The sequence below is a fragment of the Hypanus sabinus genome, chromosome 5 (assembly GCF_030144855.1).
Source record: "Hypanus sabinus isolate sHypSab1 chromosome 5, sHypSab1.hap1, whole genome shotgun sequence".
Classification (NCBI taxonomy): Eukaryota; Metazoa; Chordata; class Chondrichthyes; order Myliobatiformes; family Dasyatidae; genus Hypanus; species Hypanus sabinus.
The window spans coordinates 43219550-43246539 of NC_082710.1; the positions used below are offsets into that span (position 1 = coordinate 43219550).

The 26990-nt window shown below is 39.6% G+C and overlaps 1 long non-coding RNA gene across 1 annotated transcript in view; it reads right to left on the bottom strand.

Annotated features, from left to right (window-relative positions):
* LOC132393678 (uncharacterized) overlaps positions 1–11224 on the bottom strand; it is a 37740-nt gene extending 26516 nt beyond the window's left edge. The window contains exon 1 of the long non-coding RNA XR_009512032.1: positions 11146–11224. This is a non-coding gene — a long non-coding RNA (uncharacterized LOC132393678). The remainder of the gene's footprint in view (positions 1–11145) is intronic.
* Between the last annotated feature and the right edge of the window lie 15766 nt (positions 11225–26990).

Below are 26990 nucleotides of genomic sequence, written 5' to 3' on the forward strand. Positions count from 1 at the left end.
GCTGCATTCCAGCTTGAACTACTTCACTTCTGAAGAAGTATAAATATTATTGAACATGTTGTAATGAACTGGATGTTCACATTGCTTTGATTCTTCCTGACATTTGAGCGTGACTAGATGGGAGTAGGTATGCAAGTCATTCATGGGTATTCAGAAATGCAATTCCTTCACGGGCAATTAGAGACACAGTTGTAAACTATATGTCAAAATCATCAGTGAATTTACTTTTGATTCTCCAAACGTAAGAGATGTTATTTTTAAAGATGTCACTTCTGGATCTTTTCTCATCCTTCTGCCCTTCGCCAGGTTTTGTTACAAGACCAGATTTAAAACTGAATAATCCACTCTTTATTTATAGTCAGAGTGATACTCATAAATGTTAATAGTACTACAGGAACTGAATTTATCAGCTGACATGAATAATGCAATTTAGGATTTTAGTACCTTTCATGGAAACAATGTCAAATACGTGCCATTGTTGAAATTAAAAATATATACATTTGTAATACCAAATTATTTTTTCAGTTTACTGTTACCAACAGGATTTTTCATAATAAAATAAATGACATAGAATTTTGTTTAAAAAATAGCAACCATTTCAAATTACACTCACAATTGACTCATCAAAAATTTGCTAAATATTAAATGCTTAATCACAAACCTAAAAGTGGCCGTGTTTCAGAGCAATGAGTCAAAGTATAGAACATTATTGCTTCCTTTTGGTTTCCCAATTTAAAACTATTATTTGGTATCCAAGAGTGCAACAGAAAATGCAGCTTTCTTCAAGTAGGCCAGTTACCCGGTTATCCGGAGATAGAAATTGGCATACTTCGTCAATTTATTAGTAATAATACTTTTGATATAACAATGTCAAGTATATAATTCTGCATGTGCCCGTGATCCCAAGAAAATTAGTACAATTTAAAGAATTAATACAATCAATGGAATCCCAGCATTTTAATTTGGGTTTTTTACTCAGGCAGATTCTTTCTTGAAAGAGCATTAAAAACATGCTTTTAGTGTAATATTTCAGATAGTTCAGATCAGCTTCATAATCTGAAACACTGAAAATATATAAAACTGCACATCAACCGAATCACAGTGAATATCCCTCGTATAAAAGAAAACTGACATTTAGGAGAAGAGCTATTTGAATACTTACTTCTGATTTAGATTGACCTTCATAAAAATTTTAATAAATAAAAAGAATACAGAGAATAGCATTAATTTCATTGTACTAAAATGAGAAGAATTAAAGATTAATATACATTTGTTTTAGTCCCTCATGTGATGCAATGATAAAGCCCATCTATAGATGGAGCCATTGCCCCATGGACAGGAGGTGCTCAAATGATAAATAATTAGCATAGAATTAAATTGAAGGGGATAAAATGGGTCTAAATAAAGGGGTTATCATACGAGGAACGTTTGATAGCTCTGGGTCTGTACTTGCTGAAATTTAGAAGGATTGGGGGCGGGAGGATCTCATTGAAACCTTTCAAATGTTGAAAGGCCTAGACAGAGTAGATGTGGAAATTATGTTTCCCATGGTGGGAGAGTCTAGAACAGGGGTCGGCAACCCGCGGCTCCAGAGCCGCATGCGACTCTTTCAACTCCGTGCTGCGGCTCCCTGTGGCTTTGGAAAATAGATGAGTATTTAATTAAAATGTATTTTATGTTAGTTTGTTAGTTTTTGAAATGTAATTCTAAATTTGAAGATTATGGTGATCTTGTACAATCTAAATAAAACGTTGTGGCAACCCATTTCCTGGCACATCCGAACCGGCTCACAATTTGCCAGCGTTCAGGCTAAGGGAGATAGCCTACGGGGGTTTGTGAGTACGTGTCTTTTGGAGCATCCGCGCCCACGGGGGGCAGGTTGAGAGAGGCTTAAAAGCAAGGCTGTTTAGTTCGAATAAAGTTATCTTTGACTGCAGTTTAACCACTCCGTGTTGTTATTTTAGCGCTGCGTGTAGCACACCGCTACAACGTGTTTTTATCGCTATTAATATACGTCACCACTGCCAATGCCTGACACCCGCCAGTGCGCGATTTCTTTTAATTTTTCGATCCAAGGTAGGCTTACGATGTAGTAACCTTCAACCCAACATCTTTTTTTCGGAGTTCAAAATGTTTTTGTTGCATGCAGAAATATAATTTCGTTTGCTCTGCAGGAGTTCATCGATTTCATAAATGCAACACATTATAGTTCGTTTATACATAGCATAAAGGCAAAAAAAAACATTGTATGCAGTGTTATTTCATTTTAAATGTCAAACGGGTTTTGTGGCTCCCAGTGTTTTCTTTTCTGTGGGAAGCGGGTCCATATGGCTCTTTCAGTGATAAGGGTTGCCGACCCCTGGTATAGAACAAGAGGGCACAGCTTCAGAATAGAGGGGTGCCCTTTCAAAACAGAGAGGTGGAGAAATTTCTTTAGCCAAAGGATGGTGAATTTTTGAAATTTGTTGCCACATTTAGAGGCCGGGTCGCTGGGTGTACTTAAGGCAGAGATTGATAGGTTCTTGCTTGGACATGGCATCAAAGGTTACGGGGAGAAGGGCGGGAACTGGGGTTGAGGAAGAGATTTTAAAAAAGGATCAGCCATAATTGAATAGCAGAGAGACTCGATGGGCCAGATGATCTAATTCTGCTCCTATGTCTTATGGTCTTATGGTCTAAAGAATCAGCACCTTTATATTTTAGTAATTCTTTTTGAAATATCTATGGCATATTGGATATTAATTTCCTTTCTTAATATTTTCAGTCATGGTTTACACTCTTACAACATCTGGTTAAATCCCTTCCAGTTTTATGGCAAACATTACAGTCCAACCCATCAGAAAACCAAGGAGCATATTCTGTGACCTTATTACCAAACTACCTCTGCTTACTATTGGTGAATCTAAAGCAGTGCTTTCCCTCCATTTTGCCTTGAACAGGAGCCAACTATTTTCTTATTCAGTTATAATTCAGTTATGGGAGGTTGGTGGGGGAGGGGAGTTATTTTTCTGATCAGCCATCTTATTGTGCTGTTAATAAATACAGCTTGGCAATGCGATAAACTTAGGCTATTAGCTGGCTAGGATCACATTTCCACATTGTCTTACTGTTTAAAGAAGCACTGTAGTTTGGTCAACTAAAGTTGGTCATAAGACTCATAACAATGAAAACACAACTTGGGCTTCCATTAGGTTTCTTCTGTAATATGTGCCATGAGACAAGAAAGACATTTAATAATTTCATGAGATTCACCAGCTCCTCCAGCAATACTGCAGAACTCTGGAGGGAGTCATTCACATGTACAGAGCTGTTTGTAAAACTGCAAGAACCTCGGAGTTTTCCTTTACTTACTGAGATCAGCTCATTGCCAGAGGGTGAAGGTGAAATGTCATTTGGATTTGGCAGAATTAGCTTTTGATATGGTCTATCAAATTGGAACCAAAAGTACATTGAACTATCTCAGGATCAGAATCAAACATCACTGACCTACGTCATAAAATTTGCTCTCGGTGCAGAGCAACGTATAAAACAAACTACAAAAGAAAATTTATAAAGTGCAAAAAAAGGAACAATGGGACAGTGTTCATGGGATCAGAATGCTGATGGCTAAGTCGAAGAACCTGTTCTTTAAGTGTTGAGTATGGGGCCTCAGGCTCCTGTACCTCCTTCCTGATGGTAGTAATGAGAAGAGGGCATATCCCAGATGGTGTCAGTCCTTCCTGAGGCACTGCCTTTTAAGGATGCCTTTAGTGGTGGGGAGGGTTGTGCCCGTGATTGAGGCTGCCCGTCTGCAGCCTTGTACAATCCTGCACATTGGAGACTCCAAATACCAAGTGGAGATACAGCCAGTCAGAGTGCTCTTCTCTGTATTTCTGTAGGAATTTGCTAGAGTCTCCAGTAACATAACAAATCTTCTCAAACTCCTAAAGGAATAAAGCTACTGGTATGTCTTCTTCACTTGTGCATCAATATGTTGGGCCCGAGATAGATCCTCTGAGATGTAGATGCCAAGGAACTTGAAACTGCTCACATATTTCACCTTTCCCCCTCAATGAGGACTAGTGTGTGTTCTCCTTCCTGACATTCACAATCAACTCCTTGGCCTTGCTAACAAGTCTTTTGTGACAACAGCACTACAACACTCCATCATGTGTAAAGCCCTCTCCACCATTGAGCACATTACCCAGGTTATGCTCTTTTATCACTGCTGTCATCAGATAGAAGGTACAGGAGCCTTAGGACCAACACTACCAGGTTCAGGAACAGTTATTACCGCTCAAACATTAGGCTCTTGAACCAGGGGAATAGCTTCACTTGCCCCATCACTGAACTCTTCCCACAACCTATAGACTCACTTCCAAGGGCTCTTCATCTCATGTTCTCAATATTTAATGCTTTTTTAATCTTTTTTGTATTTTGTGGTTTGTTGTCTTTTGCACATTGATTATATGACTGTCATGTTGGCTGTAGTGCTTCATTGATGCTACAGCCTTTCTTGGATTTACTGTATCTGCCAGCAAGGTAACAAATCTCAGGGTTGTATATGATGACATATATGTAATTTGATAATAAATTTCCTTAGAACTTTGAACTCAAACAGCCAATCGATGCTGCTCCTGTACTCATTGCCATCTAGGATTCTGTCAACAACAGTTTTGTCATTGATGAATTTATAGATGGCGTCTGAGTTGTGCCCCGGCAGTCATGAAGTAGAGCAGAGGGCTAAGCACATATCACTGAGGTGTGCCTGTGTTGATTGTCAGCAAGGAGGAGATGTTATTCCCAATGAGGCAGTCCAGTTGCAGAGGGAAGTACAGAGAGCTAGGTTTTGAAGCTTGTAGATTATCACTGACATTGAGCTGTAATTAATAAATCCTGAGGATAAGTGTAGATTATAAGTCAGAAGTCTCAATGGAACTATTCTAACACTCTAGTCAGACTGCACTTTGAATACTTGGACTGTGTCTGATCAACAAGTCATATAGATAGGCAATTCCCTAACATGGGAGGCATACAAAAGCAGCAATGACATAGATTCTGACAAATATAAATCTGAGTTATGAATAATGCTGGAGGAACACCTTTTGACATGGAAATGAAGCATTGGAAGTGAAATTATATCGAGCTGAAGGGAATGAAAATATCCAGAATATTATTTTAAATTAAATCACATGGTCAGGCTTGAACTAACTGAAAATGAATGAAGATATCAGGACGCTCCTCTTCACAAAGTAGTTAGTGAATGAATAAATTAGAATACTTGACAGATGGCGAAATAAGTGAATGCTTTAACAGGAGTATTTAAGATTTTCCCAGATGGATGAACTTGGTTTGATCAAATGGCCTTCCTTGTCTACAATAATCTTCTCTCCTTTTGTAACCTAAGGTAGGTTTCTGCCTCTTTATATTATTTGACTTGCAAATAAATAAGAAACCCTTTATTTAATCTGTCCATATTTGGAATAATTTATGGTGGGATTTGCATATATTCTGGAAGTAAAAACTGTAAGTAACTATTGATTATTTACTAAATTACTAAATTGTAGGCACAGTGTATAAACCACTGATCATGGTGGGTAAATAATTTCCATTCATAAAATACTTTGTCTGTTTATTAATTTTCCTGACTGAATGTAGAAACTAGTGCTAGAAAAAAAGCCCAAGTTTTGCAATTGAATTAACAAGTCTGACTCCAATACACTCCCATTTTTGTTCCAGCCTCCCTAAAAGAATTTCAATAATTTGACTTACTTGATTCTGAGAAAGACCAGATCTTCTAGAGTAATCGGTGCATGTTTAATGTATAAATTGTCTGATTCAGCACATTCTAGGGGCATGAAAAGTACAAAATAGATGGTGGTAACTGATTGAGTAACAGCAGAAGGAGACAGACTGGATTTGAATATAAAATACAGCCTTCACAATTTAAAAGCCTCATTCTGAATGGCCTCAATGGAAATATGAAGCAATAAGTAGTTCCATATCCATGGGGGCTGAATCTCCTCAAGGAGGTCCATGAAAATGACCTCTTGCTTTCTTGAAAGACCCTGCCCAATCCCCATCCCCATCTACACTCTTGCACTTTTATTTCAGTGCCAGGATATTAGTTAAATCATCAGTACAAAGTGCACAATGATTACTCATCATTCCAAATAAATATGCTAGTTTTTAAGCCACTACCTTTGGCAAAATTTTAATATTGTTTGGCCATGGCTTGACAATGCCAGTCAAGTATTTCCATTGTATTTGTCTATCAAAGATTTTTCTGTTGATGAATAACAAATATTGAATAAATAAACTCGTCTAAGCTGTTAAGGTAGTGGGGAAAGATTATTGGCTCTGGTGAAGCTGAGATTGTAAGCCATTGACAAGATGCCTAACAGGAAATGAGTGAAAATGGAAATTTCAATTCAGCGTTGTTGTGCTCAATCTGAAAATGGCCATGGGGAAATTGATTTCACAAAACCAAAAGAATAACCATTTATTTGATGAAGGTCTTAAAGATTTCATTCAAAAAGCAATGGCTTGTCTGAAGATTGTTGAATGTATTGGTTCAATTTAAAATAAAGTGAATAATCAAAAACTTCATTGAAGAACAGCTACAAGAACACAATGGTTTGTATCATTTAATGAAGAGGAGAACTAAAATATCTTCTGTAGCTTGGGGATGGATTGCGAACATTCTTTACTCATGTAATGTTAATTCTAATGCTCACCTTGGCCTGTTGGATCCATGTTAATCATTACATTAGCAGTACAAAGTTTAAATCAAACCAATACAAGTGTAAAATTCATGAAAAATTTATACACTTACCATCTTAAAATAACAATGACAGGGACTCTCTGATTTAAATCTGCTTCAATATGGTCTCATCAAAGTCACAAACATTAAAAAAATCATCAAAGTATCCGATGATTTGGTTTCATTTACCAATCATTTTCATTGTTTTTTGCTCATGACACTCTGACATTAGAACCAGTTGATTTTCCGAAATTCTTATTTATTCTTGACTGATCTACTTTCCTTTACATTAACCTTTGTACCATGTATGGAAAATATAATAATTATGTATTACAGTTCCTAATTTTACAAAGTACTGTATATAATTCATTTTTTAAACCATTTACTTTGTCTATAAAGGGATGTAAAATGTTCCAGTTATGGAGATATTATGGTAAATTTCCCTGTTAACAGCTCCCCTAAGCTCAACTGACATATACATTAAGAAGCAGATACATTTGATTTTTCCTGTCTTCCACAATCTCTGCCATGGTTTGCAGGAACTTCGGGCACAGTGCTCTCCTTGAACAGGTCTTGCAAGTAAAATTCAAGAAGGAGGCATGAATACAGATTGCCGCCTTTTCTGTGGAGCCCCTTGCAAAGGAGGACCTTGTCTCCAAGATCAACGTGGCTTGGAGTGTGTAAGTAATAGCTTACACTAGTAAGTAATAGCCCAAATTGTCTAGAATGTTTCATAAAACAAACTTCTGTTTGGACATTTCAAGTGAGGTATTAAGTTGGTCGCTGAAACTGTCACTGCTTCTCTACCTCTACAGAACTTCCAGTGCTTTGGAGATCATTGGTATACCTGTGTGCGAACACCCAATCGCAAAAAAATTACAGCATGGAATTAGGCCATTTTATCCTCTGAGCCCGTGCCGGCTCCATGCTGGAGAAACCCTTCTAGTTCATGCTCCCTACCTTTCCACATAGCCCTGCAACACTCCTTTACCTTTTGAATGTCATAATTGACTCTGCCTGCACTACTCAACTAACCGTAGCGGAGTTGTGCAGAGTCCTAACTACTCCAGACCTTAGCCACGTACTGTGCGTAGAACCACTATTTCAAATCAATTTGGTTTCATTTACCAATCATTTTCATTGTTTTTTACTCATGACACTCTGACATTAGAACCAGCTTCTATATTAGAACTCTGTCTGGACCATGATTTTAAATATAAGAATTTTACTTGCAAAACTTGATCAATGGGAGGACTGTGCCTGAAGTTCCTAAAAAGCAAGAAAGAGATTGACGGATGGAAGACAAAAAAATACTCTTATCTATTTCTTCCTTGTCAGTTGACCTGAGGACTCCCACTGATGCTCTCACAAACATCCTGTTTCATGGAGAACAATTTTAGCCTGTCATACAACTCAAATCTCTTCTCCCGGATTCTCTTCTGCACATTCAGTGGACGGGGCCACATTCAAGGACTCATCAGAGGACCTGAATGAATACGCACGGTTGTCGCGGTATTTATCAAGACACTAGTGGACAAGTGTGTTCCCACAAAACCTTTCAGAGACTCTTCTTCAGCCAGAATCCCGAGATGACCTAAGAGATCTGAAATCTGCTGAGGGCTAGGTTGGTGGGGTTCAAAGTCCATGGAAGTACAAGAGGTCAGGGTATAATCTCTTGGAGGCTATCTCACGTGCAAAGGGGCAATTCTGGACAAAAAAATTACTGAGAACATGAGTTTTTTTTGTAAATTCTATTGTATTTCTTTATTTTCCTGTAAATGCCTACAAGAAAATGAATCTCAAGGTAGTATATGATAACATATATACTCCATAAGTCCATAAGATACAGGAGCAGAGGTAGGCTATTCTGCCCATCAAGTCTGCTCTACCATTCAATCATGGACAATCCGATTCTTCCAGTCATCCCCACTCCCCTGCCTTCTCCCCATACACTTTGATGCCCTGACTAATCAAGAACCTATCCATCTCTGCCTTATTTACACCCAATGACTTGGCCTCCACAGCCGCTCGTGGCAACAAATTCCATAGATTCACCACCCTCTGACTAAAGTAATTTCTCCGCATCTCTGTTCAAAATGAACGTCCTTCAATCCTGAAGTCATGCCTTCTTGTCCTAGACTCCCCTACCGTAGGAAATAACTTTGCCATATCTAATCTGTTCAGGCCTTTTAACATTTGGAATGTTTCTATGAGGTCCCCCTCAGCTCCAGGGAATACAGCCCAAGAGCTACGAGACATTCCTCACACGGTAACCCTTTCATTCCTGGAATCATTCTCGTGAATCTTCTCTGAACCCTCTCCAACGTCAGTATACCATTTCTAAAATAAGGAGGACATCATAGGAGGGAGGAAATGCCACATGGAACAAACCTCTGCCCAACTTTTTCCAAATGTGGAAGAAAGAAATATCTTTCTACTGGCAATTTCCTTGTCTAACTGATGAAAGTTAGTTTAACAGTTAAAAAGTAGCTATCTGTTTGACAATCAGTAATATGCTTGAATTCCATAAATTGTCGTGATGGATGTATCCTAACCTCAAGCATAACCCTACCCTAAGTTGTGAGCAAGTATCTGAGAGGTTTCTACACCTGAACTATGAGAGTTAATAAATTATAGACTGATTACATTTGACCCTTCTCATCTACATGATGATTTTCCCCCGAGGCCATGTAATTGGCTCATTCCCTTTATCCTTTCATACATACTTCTTGTTTCAATTTGCTTTTTCAATATCTATATGCTCCGATCTAATGATGGCACGTAACAAAGCCTTACATTTTAATCTTCATCAGTATAATGACATCTTTCAGATCTCACAAACTATTCTTGTAATTATTTTAAGGTTATCTCCTGCTATCATCATTCAGCCATCCAATAAAAACAGTGCATCTCTCCTTACTGCTCTGTAACTACAGATGTTGATACCATCCAACATCCCCTTCAATCTTCTCAGTTACACTGAAAAACACCTGACTATATCAAACCTTTTCTCACAACAGTAATCCTATTAACCAGGACTATTAACCTGGTGAACCTACCTCCAGTTTTTCCATGCCTTTCATATTACATCCTGCTAAGAGGTGTTCAAAATTCTGCATAGTATTCAAATGAAGCCAGAGTTACATAGAGCTTGTGCAATTTCAAAATTATCTGTTTGCCACCTAGCCTTGTTAAATCAAAAGTTAACCACATAAGACATTTCATTTAGTCTCACTCCACTCCCAAAGTGCTCCTCAATCATCCACAGTGAGTTGAGTCTGTCCTATGTGATGGTTTATCTCGTGGCTTTCAAGTGCTAGAAAATCAACTGCTGCCTAAGCAAGGACCCTCTGCAGTTTGCCTATCACCACTATAGGTCTACAGTGGATGCAATCTCACTGGTTCTCCACTCAGCCTTGGATCACCTGAACAATAGGCTGCTGTGTATTGACTACAGCTCTGCGTTCAATACAATCATTCCCTCAGTGCTAATCAACCTGGGCCTCTGTAACTCCCTCTGCATCTATATCCTGTGGTGTGGTGATTCGAAATAACATTCTCCTCACTGACAATCGACATTGGTGCTCCTCAAGAAGGCATGTTTAGCCCACTGGTCTACTCTATACCCATGAACGTGTGTCTGAGCACAGCTCAAAAGCCGTCTATAAATTTGCTGATGGCGCAACTATTGTTGGCAGAATTTAAGATAGTGACAAGGAGCAAGATAGATCATCTAGTTGAGTGATGTTGCAGCAACAACTTTGCACTCAGCATCAGTAAGACCAAGGAATTGATTGTGGACTTTAGGAAGGGAAAATCGAGGGAACATACAGCAGACCTCATCAAGGGATCAGAAGTGGAAAGGGTGAGCAGTTTCAAGTTCCTGGGTGTCAGCATCTCTGAGGATCTAACCTGGTCCCAACATATTGATGCAATTACAAAGCAGTTATATTTCATTAGGAATCTGATGAGATTTGGTATATCATAAAAGACACTTGCAAATTTCTACACATGTACTGAGGAGAGCATTAACTGGTTGCATCAGTATCTGGTGTGGAGGGGCTACTGCACAGGATAGAAGAAGCTGCAGAAAGTTGTAAACTCATCCAGCTCCATCAAGGGCATTAGCCTCCCCAGCATTCAAGACATCATCAAAAGGTGATGCCTCAAAAAAGCAGCATCCATCGTTATAGACCCCCATCACCCAGAACATGCCCTCATCTCATTGCTGCCATCAAAGAGGAGGTACAGGAGCCTGAAGACACACACTCATTGTTTCAGGAACAGGTTCTTCCCTTCCTGCATCAGATTTCTGAACGGACAATGAAACCATGAACACTACTTCAGTTTTTTCCCATCTCTTTTTGCACTACCTATTAATTTATTTTTTTATATATACTTACCGTAATTTACAGTTTTTATGATTATACATTCCAATGTATTGCTGCTGCAAAACAAGAAGTTCCATGACATATCCCGGTGATATTAAACCCGATTCTGAATCTGAAATGAAAACAGAAAACGCTGAAAATACACAGCAGTTTTCCATTCCTGCTATTTGATGCCATAACCATATTTCAGCCCTAAAGCTACAGGATGTATGCATAGGGTAAGGACAGCAGCTTCAACACAAAGCAATGCGGAATACTAGTCACCATATCTTTCTAGTTCACAAACTTCCTTTTAGTCCAGTGATAATCCTCTGCCCTCGTGACAATATTGCCTCTTGGTTCTATGTGACGTGATCTCTGCCTTATGCTTGTTACTTTGTCATATACTTCCTGAAAATTCATTGAATTACATCCATTACACATAACACAAAATGGATTAAGTAAAAAGTATGATTAGATTTATTGAAAGTAACATAATTGAAAATTGTTTGTCAAACCATAGATTCATTTATTGTTCAGGCCTGAACATCAGTGGCAAGGCCAACTTTTCTTGTCTATTTTCAATTGCCCATGAGGTGGTGACTGGAATTACTGGTGTAAGTACTCTCACTGGAATGTAGGAAAGGAGTTTTGGGATTTAAAACCAGCACGATTTGCCGAGTTAGGGCGATGTGTGGCTTGGAGGGTGACTAGAAGATGGTGGTAATTGCTTTTGTAATGCAAAGTAATGAATAATGCAGTGTATTATAGACCTCGCTGTATTATAGAGTCCTTGAAATGGTCCTTCCCTGAGGTTTTGTCTTTGAAAGACTGAATTCACTGACTTGTTCTGTTTGTGAAATAGCCAAGATCATGTTTGCTTATCAAATGTGCAGTGTAAACAAGAATCAGTGTGCCATAATATGTTGTTATAGTTCCTTATCCATATTTCCTTTCATTGTTCAGACAGGATTTCCCAAAAGAAGATTCAAGACTGGTTTATTGTTTCCACAAGTATTTTACTTCTGTGGTAATGCAGACAAAATGCTGGAGGAACTCAATAGGTCTAACAGCACCTGTGGAAAGGTTGAAGTTTCAGGCTGGGACCCTTCATCAGGACTCGACTGTTTATTCCTTTCCATGGATGCTGCCTGACCTGCTGAGTTCATCCAGCATTTTGTGTGTGTTGCCTTGAATTTCCAGAAACTGCAGATTTTCTTGTGTTTTTGTTACTTCAGTGGTGTTCTTTTAGCCTGTATGGGTACTGCACTAATGTAATGTAAGCTTCTGGATATCTGTTGTTTCTGTGCCTTTGGTGTCTCAACCATGACAATTAGGATATGAGCATGGAGCACTGTTCCCTCCAAGATGTGAAAGTACGCGCTGCACAGTAGCTGAAATGCTTCCACACATATAGCCTTCGTTGCCGTGCAGCTGAAATCTTCTTTTATATAATGTGAATAGAAAGTGCCACACAGCTTTCAGTCTGTCTAAAAATTTTAAGCTCAGAGCAATAGTTGGTCTGTGGAGCTGTAAAAAAATTAGAGGGGATGTTGACCTGGAGGCTGCTGTGACTTCAACATTTAAGTCAATTCCTGGCAAGCCATGTTTAGGAATACATCCAGAGGTTGAAAATACATAAATAATCCATCCCCACCCAGTTTATCTCTCCTTAGCATATAAGTAATATGGGAACATGGTTTCACTGGAAACTGACAGGTTTGTGGCACCATGCCCAAGCCATTGTCCAACCTATTTGAACTTTGGCAGTAATGTCATATTATTCCACCATGGAGAGAGAGATAGCAGACTGTATTTTATCCTGCCTTCAGTTAGCATCATTACATAGACACCATCTGGCACAGATCAGTGAACTGAGAGGAAGAGCATGATGTACTCCTTCATTTTCCTGCGTCCTCCCACTCCCTGACATGGTCACATGTAGCACAGATGCTGTGAGAAACCACTCCAAATTCTCTTCTTCCTATCCCCTGCTGCTTCCCTGCTGTGTCAACACAGGCTGAAGGTGGACGGCTTTCACAAGAGTTATTTAAAACTGGATTACTTAATACGGCATAACCAACTCTGGCATGACCAATTGAGGAGAAAACCTGAGTTTGCTTTATGATTGCCTTTGCCAAAAGTTAATGCTTCCACAGCAACAGTTTGTTCTTAGTGTTTACGCTTGCCTTATGTAAATTTACTAAAGATTTCAATCCTCCTAAGTAGTGGCCTACCCAGGAATTATGAAGTTTGTCAGCAAATAGTGCCTGAAGTTTAAACTCTTCACTGGAGTTCAGAGCATGAGGCAGTTATTTACACGTGGAAGTAACAATCATTATCCTAGTTCCCATTTATAATCTATACTAAATTGGAATTTATGAGGTGCCAACTCAGTGAAGCTGTAACACCGGGCACATGCAAGCTATAAAGCAGAACAGGTATGCCCATTCATAGAAATCAGGCTGACCACACGATCAGCACTCTCTCAGTCTTCAGCCTCATTTTGGAAGTTGTCATCAAAGGTAGTATTGCTTACTGTTCACAAATGTCCAGTTTGCTCTTTGCCATGAACACCTTGCTGCACACTTCACTACTGTTTTTAACTTCAGAAATAATGTAGACTTCATTCATTTATAAAAAGATACAAAAGATGGAACAGTGCAAAATGTCGACAGTTTCCAAGTTTGATTCATCTTCTGATGAGAAGAGGTTGCTGGTGCCTGTCCATTGCAATGCTCTTTTTCTTCCCATTACTTCTAGTCTCTGAAGCCCACTGTCCCTGGAATGGTGTCTTCCAGGTCTTCCTTTTCACCACTTGCCATTCCCCTTCTTGTCCATCTGCCATCCTCTCTTCTATTGATTCCTCTTCTTGGGGAAGAGCTTGGCACTTGGGAGCTCAAGATGATGGTCTTCCCTCAGTCCTGCTCTCAGACTCAGTTTCAGTCTCTGCTAGGGCCTCTGTAAGGGTTGGGGATGTGTCAGCACTTCTCTGAGCGTTATTATTGTCAGCAACCTCTGTTGCTGCCTTAGCATGGGTACATGCACATTTTGAGTAGGCCTTGTAGCAAATTTTGTTTTATCTCCAGTCCTTGGGCTGGTGGCCTTCCTGTTTGCAATTCTTGCAGATGACTGTAATGTATCGGGCAGCCACACATCCAGGTCTGTTGCAGTTACAAGACAATGTGGATTGTCCTGCACATACACCATCATATAACCGTAGTTCCTTCCAGGGGCAAACTCTGAGGGTTGCAGGATAATCCTCCACTGGCATGCACTCTTAGCTCGATTTCACCGGGAACTTGCTAGTTTAGACCCAAAGAGGTCATTGATACCCACACAGCTTCCTGCTCCCTCAATGTAATGGGGCAGGAAGGGGAGGACATTCTCAGCGGGCAAATGTGGGCTGAGCATGTGCATTGTTGTTACATGCTACTGGGAGGGGAAGGTGAAGAGTGGATGCACCTTTAGAAGTGACGAGGGACATCATACCCCTTCTCTCAAAAGTCCTGGAGCATCTTCTGTCATCCTATCAGGCAGTTGAAGACAACATCAAAGTACCCATTCCCTGGGAAGTTCTGGAGGCAGTAGATGTTTTTCATCTCACCACAGCCTTGGTTGAAACATGTGTCAACGAGGTGCACTGCAGAGATGAGGTGAGAGTGACGGCCCTTCACATCAAGTCAGCATTTGACAGCGGGTGGTACGAAGGATAAAATGGAAGAAAATGAGCATCAAAATTAAAATACTGCAAGATCTGGAGTCACGCTGCTCACAAAGGAAAATGGATATGGTGGTTGGAGATCATGGTAGTTCCAGAACATCATGGCAAAAAATCCTGCAGGCAGTGTCCTTGGCCCAGCCATCTTCAGTTGCTTCACCTATGAATTTTCTCCCATCATGAGGTCAAATATTTGCATAATGTTCAACTTCTCATCACAATTCTTTCATAGAAGTATCAGGCAGTGGCCAACTATGACATCTACCTCTGATCTTAAAATAAATTGCCATTGCTATGTCCCTTCCATCAACATCCTGAGCTCACCACTAACCAGAAACTCAACTAGATCAGCACATTAATACCCAGGCTAAAAGAGCAGGTCAGATGCTTGACCTCCACATACACCAAGGCTTTTCAGGGATCCAAAAGGCACATGCCAGGAGATAAGAGAATACTCTCTCAATCAGTGGCTCCCAAACTTTATTGCATTATCACCACCTTGGCTCCCTGACTACATCTCCATTTCCGGACATTACATTAAAACTAAAAAAAAAATTGATTTACAATGCGCAGTGAAAGAAAAACAGGAATTGTAAATTCAAAGCAGTGACAAATAATTGCAGCAGTTACTCAAATCTATTTGAAGATACAAATAAAATTGCTTCTTTAATTACAAGAAAATCAATTTTAATCAATAATTTTAGAATGTACATTAGTAGTTCAAATATTCACAACTTCATTGCTTTTTCACCTTTCAGTGGGATGGATGGTCTTGGTGCAATTGGTGCAATATCAGTTTCTCAGCATCAGGCTGGATGTCACTTCGGAGCAGTTTCAGATTGCCATGTTCAGTAATTTACAGTCTGTTTAAAATGCTTCGAAAGAAGTTGGGCGACTGCACAGAAACAGTACTCCACCAGATATGATGTTGGAAAGGAAATGAGTAACATCTTGACCTTTTTCCAAAGTGCAGGAAAGGGTTCAGAGATTTCTTTCTGCAACCAGAAGTCCTGATGTGATATTTGGAACCTTGGCTTCTGCTCAGCCATTTTGGAGTGAGATCAGTTCTTCCTCTATCCTTCCTGTTTCCTCATTACAAGTGTTTGGGAATGGATTTATTACCCAATCTAGAATTCAGATTAGAGAAGATCCTGAAGATGCTCAGACATGTTTTTATGCAGCTCACTAGGTGGGCACACTATACCTGAAGATCATTATCTAGTATTCTCTTCAAACTCAGAGAGGGTCAAAAATTGGAAAAGTTCATAATAGCCAATGTTGCACTTAAATAGTGTTACCAGACAGAAATGTGAAGACAACTGACTTCACTTTGATAAGATTCACATCATTTCCTTCCAATTGAAGACTGATTTCATTAAATTTTGCAAATAACTCTGACAAATACAGTGCCTATAAAAAGCATTCACTCCCTTGGAAGTTTTGGTGTTTTATTGTTTTACAACATTGAATCATAGTGGGTTTAATTTGGATTTTTGGTGCTGATCGACAGAAAAAGATTTTTTCATATCAAAGTGAAAACAAATCTCTAGAAAGTGATCTAATTACTAAACTAAAACACAAAATAATTGATTGCGTAAGTATTCACTCCCTTCAAGTCAGTATTTAGTAGATGCACCTTTGGCAGCAATTACAGCCTTGAGTCTGTGTGGAGATGTCTCTACCAACTTTGCACATCTGGACACTGCAATCTTTCCCCATTCTTCTTTACAAAACTGCTCAAACTCTGTCAGATTGCATGGGGAGTCTGAATGAACAGCTCTTTTCAAGTCCAGCCCCAAATTTTCAAATGGATTGAGGTCTGGACTCTCAATTTGGCCAGTCCAGGACATTAACTGTGTTGTTTTTAAGCCAATCCTGTGTTGCTTTGACTTTATGTTTGGGGTCATTGTCTTACTGGGAACCTAATCTTCCACCAAGTCGCAGCTCTCTTGCAGACTGCATTAGGCTTTTCTCCAGGATTTCCCTGTATTCAGCTGTATTAATTTTACCCTCTACATTCCAGAGCCTGCTGCAATGAAGCATCCCCACAGCTTGATGTAGCCACCACCAAGGTAGGGATGATATGAAGCATCCCCACAGCTTGATGTAGCCACCACCAAGGTAGGGATGATATGCTTTCAATGGTGTGCAGTGTTTGGCTGGTGCCAAATATAGCATTTATTCTGATGACCAAAAAGCTCAATATTGGTTTCTTCAGACCATAGAACTTTCTTCCAGCTGACTTCAGGGACTCACAAATGCCTTCTGGCAAACTCTAGCCAAGATTTCATGTGAGCTTTTTTGCAATGGTGGCTTCCTCTTTGCCACTCTCCCACAAAGCTGTAACTAATGAAGCTCCCGGGCAACCGTTGTATGCGCCACTCAGCCTGTAACTCCTCCACAGTTCTCATAGCTCTCTTGGTGGCTCCCTCACTAGTCCCCTTCTTGCACAGTCACTCTGTTTTTGAGGATGGTCTGCCCCAGGCCGGTTTACAGCTGTGCCATATTCTTTCCATTTCCTGATGATTGATTTAACTGTGCTCCGGGGATATTCACTAACTTGGAAATTTTCTTGTATCCCTCTCCTGACTTGTGCTTTTCAATAACCTTTTCAGGGAGTTGCTTAGAGTGTTCTTTTGTTTTCACGGTGTAGTTTTTGCCGGGACAATAACTCGACAACTGCTGGACCTTCCAGATACACGTGTATTTTTACTACAATCAATTGAAACATCTTGACTGTACATAGGTCTCCTAAAACAGATCTCCATTTAACTAATTATGTTCCTTCTAAAACCAATTGGCTGCACCAGTGATGATTTGTTTAGTCATATTAAAGGGGGTGAAGACTTATACAAACAATTATCTTGTGTTTTATTTTTGTAATTAATTTTGATCACTTTGTAGCGATCTGTTTTCACTTTGTCACAGAAGTGTCTTTCTCTGTTGATCTGTATCAAAAAAAGCCAAACTAAATCTGTCGTGATTCAATGTTGTAAGACTATAAATCATGAATGCTTCCGGGGATGGGGTGAATATTTTTTATAGGTACTGTACCATACCTGATATTCTTGAGCTGATTACTAAATGAAACATTTAAGTCATCAAAGAATTTTATTACAGTTTCAAAAAATGCATGGAAGTATTTCAGGCAGTTTCTTTCTTTAAGCCATCTAACCTCTATGTGTAAGAGCAAGCGTTCAAACTGTTCATCATTCTCAATATAAAGCTCTCAAAATAGTTGAGAATTGAGAGCATGAGACTTGATCTTATTTACCACTATAACAGTATTTAGTGTTTTGTGGAGCCGATCACTTGGGTTTTTTGTGACAAGATGTTTTCAGTGAATTACACAGTTAAGGTTAGAGAAAGTTTTTTTCAAAAAAGTAAAAATCCCACTTCGGCATCCTGTCATTGGAGGTGCCCCATCTGTCACACAAGCAAGAATATTGGTGAACAGAATATCTTTCTCTTTGAAAAATCACTCAACAACCTGAAACACATTGACTCCCCCTTCGTATCTGTTTCAAGTCCCCTTGCAAATAACAACTGTTGAACTATGCTTTCATCTTTTATGAAGTGAACATAACCAAGAAGTGAAGATTCATTGCTTGTCAAAGTTAACTCATCCAACTGCAGGACAAATTCTGTTGTCTTAATTATGTTGCACTAAGTGCCTTGCACATTCTCAAACATTTCATCTGTTCGTCTTTGAACAGAGTTGTCGCTGAGCAGAATGACATTAATTATTTGTTATGCAAAACTGTAATCAGAACCTTCCTTACTGGTGGCAGAATCAGTTCTCCAGATTTAGTAATGAACAATGAAATGTTGTATGAAGCAGGCAAACCATCACTGTTTTGTTGTGAAATGCTGGCAAACATGTTTTAAAGTGTTTTCCTTTTCTGAAAGTTGTCACAAATCACATTGCGACTGAAAATAAACCAAGTTCTTACTTGCTTTATTCGAGTGTATTCTCTTCAAAAGTTCAAGGTGCCTGGACAGTTTCATTGTCACTATAAGCACAACAGACATATTGGCAGCTGTTGGTTGCTTGTTACTGGCATAAATCCATATTTCAGATACTCCACACTACACTGTCCGCTCTTCTTTTTCATTTGGTCTGTTTCCGCCATTCTTGTCAGGGATTAACGACCACAGTAAATTGCCAATTGTTTAAGTCAAAACTCAAGCACTGTGATCAATCAAGGGGAAAGTTATGTTATCATCATAGCTCAGGTAAAACCTGACTCTCTGCCTGAAGGTACATAAAGTAGGGCAGCAATATCTCGGTTGGGCCATGGGCTATAAATATGCAGATATGAGCTTTTGATAGGGCAGATTCTGTACTTTCCCCCATTGAACAGGAAATGCGTCACTGCACGGCGTGAGTATGGGAATCATATTAACACTGTAATACAGTAGTGAACAGCAATAATTCATGGACTGTACCCGAAACTAACATGATTCCCTTAGTTCAGATTTCTCATGATATTCCAAATACAGAAATGACTCATTCCTTTTCAACAACAATAATGCACTTGAGCAAAGTCTAACAGAATGGTGGACTAACAAGAGATGGGGTGATCAATAATGAGGCACTGAGGATCCAGTGCTATAATAAGTAATTCATTTCTTAAGTTAAGCTTGTAATCCTTCAGCTGCCTCCCTTGCTACCGAGCATCCAACCCCCCCCCCCCGCCACTGCCCCTTTCATCTTTATACCCCCTTAAAAACTCCTATAGCCCACAGGGAGAATGATATCCCCCTCTTTTGAAACCACTGATTTACACTCATCCCATTTGTGTAGAAGGCAATGTATCCTTCTATAGCTTCAAACTTCAAACTTCAAAGTAAATTTATGATCAAAGGGCTGTGCAAAAGACTTATGCACACTGTATATGTAGCTGGGATGCCTAAGACTTCTGCACAGGACTACAGTAATTTTATCATGTGCACTGTACTGCTGCCACAAAAAAAACACAAATTTCATGACATGTGTGAGTGATGAAAGATCTGATTCTGATACTGGTCTCTACTGTGGACAGAGTGGGAAGGGAGAGGGTAATTACAGATGAGAATATGGGAAGGGAGAGGGAGGGAGTGGGAAGCACCAGAGAGACAATTCTGTAATGATCAATAAACCAAATGCTTGAAATCAAATGAGCTTGCCTGGTGTCTCCAGGCTGGGGTGTGTCTGTACCCGACCCACACATACCCTGCCCCAGCTCTCCTTCTCCGCCACCTGTCCCACACCCCTGCTGCGGTGCTTCACTCTTGCCATTCCCAACATGAAACGGAGAGCGGGTTTGTAAATCTGGCGGGAGCAAAGGATGTGCTTAAGAATTTTGCACAGTTCTGTACATATGACAAATAAAGCTAATCTTTAATCTTCAAATCATATAATTCCAAGTCAGGAACCTTTGTGGGGAATTTGATGGACCTGTGTGCTATCTGCCCTTGACTTCGAGATGCACAAGGGCCTTGGGTTTGGGAGATGCGGTCAAAGGAGACACACAAAGCAACTGCAGTACTCTGCAAATGGTACACACAACAGCCGCCATGCGGCTGTGATGGAAAGAGGGAATGTTCAACGTGGTGCCTAGGAAGACTACAAGTTACAAAAAACTAAAAAGGTAATGCAAAAGAGGAATGGGGAGGTGGTGTTCATGGGGTCATGCACCATTTTCGGATGTTGGCAAAGGGGAAGAAGTTGCTCCTAAATCAGTGAGTGTGGATCTTCGGGCTCCTGAACCTCTTCCTGATGGTAGCAATGAGAAGAGGGCATGTCACAGATGGTGAAGATCCCCAGTGATGGATTACGCCCTCTTGAGGCACGGCCATTTTATGATGTCTTTGATAGTGGGGAGGCTCCTGTCAGCCATCTTTTATAGAGAGACACTTGTGCCTAGCATCAATTCATGGACATATAATCAATCTATGTATATAGGCTATCTTACATATTTTTACTTACTGTGTTTTGTTTTATTATTATTGTGTTCTTTACCTTGTGTTTTTTATGCTGCATCAGGTCCAGAGTAACAATTATTGTGTTACCCTTTACACTTGTGTACTGAAAATAGCATTAATCTCTCTTTTTCTCTCTCTTGAATGATGGAACTGGCTGAGATTACAACCTCCTTCAGCTTATTCTGATCTTGTGCATTGCCACCTCCACACCAGACAGTGATGCAAACAGTCAGAATGCTCCTGAGGGACAGGGACAAACTTCCATTTGCACCCCTTTCAGACAGAACATTCCAGTAAGGAACTGTATAATCCAAGGCAAGATGCTCTCCGGAATGTCCTGGGACCTGTACGAAACCATACTCAGAACCTCCCTGACTGCTGGCAGAATCAGTTCTCCTACAATTGCGTGGGACTTTCTGGGTTTAGCAAGGAGCGACAAAATATTGTATGGCCTGCTTCTTCCATTTTTGTTGTTACTGAGCTCTCCCCCCACTGCCCCCTTTATTTTTATCACTCCCTTAGAAACTCTCACCACCCCCGGGGGGGAGGGGGAAGAGGCGATGTTGCTCACTTTGGGAATCACTGCTTTAGATGCCTGCATTAGTGCAGCTTTGACAAATTTCAAGATGTTTGGAGCAGCTTAGTTAATACTTCATCCATCTGAAATATTCATTCTCTCCAAAACAGTGGTGTCTGTATGCATAATCACCAAGATTTACTGTCTTTATTCCCTGTAACACAGAAGACTGGAGAATGAGAGGAGATTTGATATAGGTATATAAAATTATGGGGCATAGATAGGGTAAGTGCAAGAATCCACGGCTGCCCCCTGGAAAATATGGATCACTTCCCAAATCTTGGCAGACAGCTCTCACCAAAGGCAGATGCACTGGTAGAATTCATTATACCTTCAACTGACTGAGGGAAAAGTGCGCAAAAGTTCAGAATCTCAGACAAAAGCCAAAGCAGATTTATTGCCATATTCAAGTGCTCAGATGCAATGAGAAACTTACTTGCTGCAGCATCACAGGGACATGACATCAGAGACTGTACATTCACACGAAAAACAACCTAAGTATAAATTATACAAAATTATACAAGAGAGAACACAATTAGAACAGAAACGTTCACTGTAATGCAAAGTTGTCATTGTCTGGCTATACTGAAGTAGTGATCAGGGTGGTGCAGGTTGGTCAAGAACTGATTGCTTGAAGGGAAGTAGCTGTTCTTGAATATAGTGGTGTGGGACATCCGACTTCAGTACATCCTACTCATTGGAAGATGCAACAAAATGGTATGGCCAAGATGGCGAGGATCTTTGATAATAGATATTGCCTCCAGAGGCAATGCCTCATGTAGTTACATCCAATGGTGAGGAGGGATGTGCCAGTGATTTATTCTACTAAGACCCCTACCCAATGTAGCTTCTTATGTTCAAGCACATTTAAATTACCAAGCCAGTAAAAGGCACATGGTCTACCAGGAAACAGTGATCCTCAGCTTCCTGTAGACTGAACAGCAATGAGTGATCTTTGGAGGCAACTCAAAGCATTGAATAAATATTATCAATGCTGTTTCTGTAAAATTCTCTACATTCATTGTTGGGAAAGACAAATCAACATTGGCATCCTCTCCTCCCAGACTTTCCTAGCTTCGGGGTTTCGACCACATTCCAGTGACCGGGCCATATTGTCTGCATGTCTATCGCCAGTCTTCCAAATGAAGCACTTTACTGTAAGCTCTGTCTTAACAAGAAATTCCCAGAAACTCAAGGAATATACTTCATGGATATTCACAAAACCTCCTTGAAAAAGTGTAACATCTCCACTAACTCATGATTATGATTAGCAGGTTGATGATCACTCAAAAAGGAGAAGAACCATTCGAAGAGGAACTGAGCAATCCAAGTGCAAGTAGTGAAAGGGATGGACAAGGTCAGAAATGGCCTGCTCGACTGCTGCAAAAAACGCCACCTTCCTCACCCTTAACCGAGTTTGCAGATCCCACTTTGGATTCTTCACAGAACAGAATTAGAATGAACCAAGTCATCCCAAGAGACACCCCAGGAGAAACTCTGAGATTTTTATTCACTACATACTATGAAATATTGCTTTGTTTTTTAAAAATTTTAATCATTGAAATAAAGCGACATTACATGCTGTCAAATAAACAGAGATAAAGGCATATCCATCAGGATGGAATGCACTGTCAGTAACTCGCAAATCAAACCTGTGAATGTCAACAAAGTTTTAATAGTTTATGATAGTGGAATATTCCTGTCTAGATCCTCTGCAGTGGCAGCCTGCCAATGTACAAATTACACATTCATATTATGGATGTGAGTCTAAGCTTACCCAGGTGAGAGAAATTAAACAAGATTCACTTCTCCAGACAAAAAGATGTAAAGTGATCTTGTGGCTGGACTACTGGGTGTGGTCAGGGCATATTGTAATGGTCTGAAATCACAGCGTTCTAAAGACATGAACATTGACCTACAATTCTATCAATAATGATTCTTAAACCAGATGCTTTCAGCTTCTCAGTGGAGGTGTCTCAAGAAAGCATCAAGGATACAAATGACTAGTTTGAAGCTTCAACTAACAATTTTGCATTGGAAGAAAGAGACCCAAAAAGCAGACATTACATTAGATACATAAAGTAGCTAGCTAAAACAAGCATGAGGAAGTCTGAAAATGCTGGGAATTCAGAGCAACACACACAAAATGCTGGAGAAACTCAGTAGATCAGGCAGCAACTATAGAAAAGAATTCATCATTAACATTTTGAGCGGAAACATTTCATCGGCTCTCGACCTGAAACATCCACTGTTCATTCTTTTCCATAGATACTGCCTGGCTTGCTGAGTTCCACCAGCATTTAGTGTGTGTTGTTTAAATCAAGCTTCTATTAATTTTTATGATTATCGGAATGAAAAGGTCTTCAATCTTTCTTCTTCCATGATGACAAAGCTTAGATGTTAACTTGCTCTTAACCTCCCATAAAAAATTATATTTTAAATGAATACAAACTTAGTTGATTGCTTGACTTCCTCGAACACTCTGCTTCAAATCTATAAAATAGAGAACTTAGAGCAACTCATGGAATCTCCACCAAATCCAAACACAGCCTTCATTCATTCATGATTATTCTCCCATTCTAAGACTTAAGTACAATGCCTTTAGAAGAACACACATAAGTTTTCATGTCATAAAATCATTGACTGAGGCAGAAGTAAAGGAATAATTTCAACTATTTGTAAATGTGCCAGATCTTTGAAACAGCTATATAATTATCTTCATCCTCCTGTTCTTTAGGCATCAACCTAAAAGTTAATTATTCGATTCACTTTTTACATTTGGAATCTGCAGTCCCCTGGCACCAGTGTCTTATCTAAAAAAATAGGAATGATATAACCAAAACATCTAGAATTTCCACTGTCATGAATGAATATTTTCACTACTATATCAAGCCATGAATTCCCAGACATAATAAATCACTATGTAAAAGATATTTTCTTCATGTCTAGGTGCCTTATTTAAATTCTGGCATGATGAAAATTGCCGACCCTTTAAGTCACATCGTTACTGCAACGGACTGAGCAGCTGACCCTGTACTTTTAAAACTCCCTGGTTATGCTTCCAGTCATTGTCAATGTCTCTGGGCTCACTCTGGCTGCACGTGAGGTCTATGGCTTTCTTTTCTGCTGAGTATTATAAATTACCACAAGTAAAAGAAACCATATACTAATTTTCTACATGCAAATTCTATCTCTTGTGTGCAAATTGGCAGCAATTTTTTGACATTCCTACAATTTAGGTACATTCTTGCTCATGTTGCTTCATGATCTCCTGTTAATTACCTTCAGTCTGTTTCCTTTCATTCCATGAGAATATCTATCCATATAACCCTTCATAACTTTACACATCCCTAATGAATCTTTGCTGAGTTTTATGGCTTTAAGGTGAACAACCCTTCTATTCCAAATCATAAAACTAGAATTTATTTTCTGATCTTGTAACAAAAGGGCTTTAATCATTGGTTAATTTCAGTTAAACTATTTCTGCACTTTTCTAAGATGTGGATCATATCATGTGATATCGGAGAGTCGTGATATTTTGCAGCCAGTTCCCAAGATGACAATAAGCTTAAATCTGAAACCTTTCTTGAAAAGTGTGTCTACTATAGGCCACAATATGCTAACTACTGGCTAAATAGCGTTTCATAAAGATTTAGAATAATTTTCTTGTAATATATGTATATCTCTATACTGTCTGGGTAGTCTCCAGCCCCTTGGCATGAACATCGAATTCTCCAACTTCTGGTAATTCCCTCCCTCTCCCTTCCCCCATCCCAGTTTCACTCTGCCTCCTCTTCCAGCTGCCTATCACTTCTCCAATGATTCTGCCTTCTTGTACTACACAGTGCCTTCCCCTAACATTCCTTCTTCACCTTTCCTGCCTATCCCCTCCCTGCTTCCCCTCCCCACTCCTTGATCTTTCCTCTGATTGGTTTTTCACCTGGCACCTTCCACCCTCCCCCCACCTTCTTTTTAGGGCCCTGCCCCCTCCTTCTTCAGTCCTGATGAAGGGTCTCGGCCCGAAACATTGATTGTTTGTTTCCACAGATGCTGCCTGACCTGCTGAGTTACTCCAGCGTGTTTGTACGTGTTGATCTGACCACAGCATCTGCAGTATACTTTGTGTTCTCTATTTCTCTTATTTCTTTTCATTAGTCTTCTCAACCTCTCCAGCGACCTTCACAGACTGGAGAACATATCATCCAATCTCAACACTCCACTTATGAAACAAACTCTGCTTATCCTTGCACATTTTAAACCATTCTAACAATGAATAAGTATTGCCTCCTTTTGTTCTTTCTAAATAAAGAATTGCTACAAACATCCCTGTATTAAATTCAGACCACTGTGTGCCATCTATTATAACAGCAGGTCTTCTTCCATTACCTCCTTCTGTCGTTCGTGTTGTTTAATTTTGTGTCTGCTTCAGGTTGACTGTAATCTTTGAAATTATGCTAACTCCAAGTCATTTATACTGTATATATCAAAAAGGCTGACAGTTTCATTCGAGGGTCATCACTGCACACAACATGCTTCAGACGAAAACACAATTTATCATCACGACATATGGAGAAATGTATATTCACACAGTCAGTGTCCCTTTAATCTGCCTGGGAATTCTCTTATTTGGTGCTTTATCAAATGCTTTTTGAAACTGTGTGCACAACAATTACATAGCAATTACCTATCCTCTCCATCACTCTTCCAAAAATTTAATCAAATAAAGCATAATTAATTATCTTTAACAATTTCTTGTTGGCTTTCATTTAGTGACCCATTTTTTTCAAATGGAATATTAATTAAGTTTTAGATTAATACCTCTAAAGAATCCCCAACTCCACTGTTGAACTAACAGGCTGGCTTATCCTTCTGTCCTTTATGAACCGGTGCATGAACTTGCAAAATTCTAATCTTCTGATATCTTTACCATAACTAAGCATGTAGTTAGAGCATCTATAATTTTCACTTTCATTCCCCTAGAAACCCAGGATGCATCACAACTATGCAAATTGAGCTTCGTTCTTTTCCCAAGTAAACACAAAACAAATTTCCTCTGAATATTTTCTTTACCTGTCATGTCTTATTCCTGTCATTATATCTTTTATCATATGGTATCTTTGTACCTCTACCTACATCCACAGCTCCCCCCAGTCACTTTATATTTCTCACCTACACGCTGCTTTCAGGAAGCAATCAATAAACAGAGCTTTGTTTTCAAACAGCCAGTTAGTTGTATCTCACAACCATGTTTCTTGACTCATCACTGTCTTACTCAAAGTGCTTGTCCATATCCAGTGTTAGATGACCAGATATTTTCTCCAGCTGTGAAGACTGAAACCATTGTCTTCAAAACCAACAGTGGCTCCATTCCCTGGTCAACATTATCTATCTTCCTGCGAATATTTGAAAATGAATCAAACTGTTTGTGACATTGATGTCATAGTTGAGACAAGATTTTTGAAGACTATGCTGTACCATCCTGATTTAAAGGTGTAAGGGTTCAGGCAAGCAAGGGATGGAATCATGACAACACCCATTGCTACATTGGGTGGTTTATAGGAACCACAGTAAATCTAACTGTAGGATGAATGCTAAGAGTGTAAAAGTCTGAAA